This window comes from Hevea brasiliensis, chromosome 6, assembly GCF_030052815.1.
Source record: "Hevea brasiliensis isolate MT/VB/25A 57/8 chromosome 6, ASM3005281v1, whole genome shotgun sequence".
NCBI lineage: Eukaryota > Viridiplantae > Streptophyta > Magnoliopsida > Malpighiales > Euphorbiaceae > Hevea > Hevea brasiliensis.
In genome coordinates this window covers 22,995,614-22,998,398 of record NC_079498.1, presented here as the reverse complement: position 1 = coordinate 22,998,398, position 2,785 = coordinate 22,995,614, and the positions used below count along the sequence as shown (strand labels likewise).

The window sequence follows — 2,785 nt, the reverse complement described above, 5'->3', positions numbered from 1 at the left end:
TGAAATATTTTTTTAGAAAAAAATATTAAAAGTATGCTTACATTCAATCTACTCGCCATTAAAAATTAAAATACTAGGGGAGAACAGTGGTCCCTGTCAATCCCATGGATTTGTCATTGGGTGCTAGTCTAAGAGTTAAATTCTAATATAATCAAGTGAAGAATACACATGCTTACTGACCTAGCCAACCCTTGGATGATCATTTATTACTTCTTAAGAATGAAAATAAAACCCTTCAAAAAAATGAAAAATAAAAGATGAAAGGGAAATTAATTAGAGAAAATGATGCAATTATTATATATTTCTATTATTTATGTGCACGCGCAGCAAGCTCACATACAATGGGAGGATACTCATCCTCTTTTACAATCCCACCTCACATAATAATTCAGTCAATACAGGACATGTCTATTGACCAATAAGAAAACTCAAACTCGACCTTCTCCTAGATAAGGATATCAACTAAGCTAGCAGGATTGGCGTACGTGCATTTATTATTCTGACTTCTTCAATACAAAAGTATCTCAGCATTGGAGATTACCCCCTGGAGAAACACCAAATTGGCCACAATATTTAGTGTAGAGATCAATTCTAGCTTGAACTTTGGCAGGTTCTTTTCCATTGCATTCAACAGCACCATTAATGGCTTTAATTGTAGCTCCAAATCCTTGGGTCACAGAAGGGCGGACATTTTGCATCCAATACCATAAGGCAGTCTTGAATGATATGACAGGATCTGTGGCCACAATTTCAGGATTGTTCAGCCCATCAAAACCGATGCTTTTACCAGCTGCTCCGTAGTTGTAGTTCCATGTTAGTTGAAGTGGACCGCGCCCGAAGTATCTCTTGCCTGGGGTACATGGATAATCTGGGAAGTTTGTATCGCAGTAGTTCTCATTAGCAGGAACATTTTGCTCCTCTTTGTTGCAGAAATCTGACATGAAAAAGAAAACAAGAAGCAGAAAACACATCAGCATATATAAAGTTCATGAAAAACAAGAAAAGAAATTAGAAAAGACATGCACTTACATCCAGTCTCATGGGTGGTATGAGCAAAAAAGGCAGCAACTTCCCGTTTAGAATCATCAGCGGAACCTAATTTTCCAAATTGAGGATATGAATTGAGAGCTTTAAGAAAAGCATCCCTTGAGTAGAAGTTCTTTCCAGCACAACCTGCAGGAGCTTGATTGATTATGCCATTAAAGAAAGCTGGTGTCACAAGGTCTGGCACCGAGACACCTTGGCCCATGACATTTTTAGGGAGGGCTCCTGCAAGAATTATTGCCAGGGTGATGGTAAACAGAAGGTTCATCATGCTGTTGTGGGTTAACATTTTGAGAGAGATTGGCCTAAATAGAGTTAAGTGAAAAAGTGATGAGTGGCATGCTTGCAAATGAGAATTAGAGGTGGTATTTATAGAGTTCACAGAAGCTTTGAGGCTGCTTAATTGCTAGAATTGCAGTTCAAGGTGGAAAAGGAGACGTGTGGACTGGAAGTCTCTATAGTCTAAATAGTTTGGTATGATATTATGAGAAGTCACTATTTCATAGAATTGAAAAGGCTAACCAATTGATAATATCTGATAACTCTATTAAATTATTTTTCAGATTCTGTTTTGATGGGCAATTGGGGATTTTCATTTTTTTATACATAAAAATTTTAACAATTCATTAATAAGAAGTAATACCCAATACGATAAACACCAAACTGATTACAATAATCAGTGTAATACCCAATACGAGCCTGAACAGTGGCGGAATTTCCACCATTACATTCAACTGCACCGTTAATGGCTCTAATTGTCGCCCCAAAACCCTGGGTTACGACAGGGTGAACATTAGTCATCCTTGGAGGCTCCATCCATCTCCTCGATGTAGCAGAAGTCTACAAAAACAAAATGTTAGTTTCTTGTTAGTTCATTATTGAAAATGAGTTTCAATGCATAAAGTATGACTAATATTGCTGCAAAATAATTCTTACGTCCGGTTTCATGCGTAACATGAGCAAAAAAAGCAGCAATCTCGCGCTTGGAAATGCATCGCGGGTATAGAAGTTCTTGCCAGCACAGTACCCACCAGCTTGATTGATAATCCCGTTAAAGAAATCAGAAGTAACAACATCAGCCACCGAAAAATCGCCTGATGGTGTGGTGGGCGTAGGCGTAGCATAGCAAGGACCCTCTCTGCATCCTTCGCCGCAATAAGCGTCACCAGTGCCACAGTAGCCGTATTTACTACTGCATAGATTGGGTGCACAACCACAATTCTGAGCCACTACAATTTTGGGCATGGCTCCTGCCGCCACAATAATGGCTACAATGATGGGTAGAAGATTTTTTCTCATCTTAAGGGGTGCCATTAATTTTTAAGAGCAGGTGATCGAGTGAAAATTGTGATGAAAAAAGGAGATTGAGAGCAAGATATTTGTAGTGTTATTATCCTGGAAAATTTAATTTGAACATACAGAATCTTGGCCGGAGGCTACACTAAAAGTACGTGTAGACTGGGATGACTAGCCTCGCTACTAATCGACTTCGTTCATCAACTTTGCCAAAGGAGAAATTGTCTTTTTTTACGGCCATTTTCTAAATCAGTGATATAATGAGTCAATTTTCTGATTTTCACGCATAATATTAAATTCACCTCTTAATTTAGTAATAACAAACCAACGAAATCATTGTCTAGGAATGCATGTTGGGATTTAAATTCACGGATGAATTTAGAAAAATTGGTTAGTGAAAGTAATATAAACATATATAATTATGTACTAAAAATTACAATTATTT

The 2,785-nt window shown here is 37.7% G+C and overlaps 1 pseudogene; it reads right to left on the bottom strand.

The window, feature by feature from the left end:
• Positions 1-273: 273 nt before the first annotated feature.
• On the bottom strand, positions 274-2,358 carry LOC110648016 (endochitinase PR4-like; annotated as a pseudogene).
• Between the last annotated feature and the right edge of the window lie 427 nt (positions 2,359-2,785).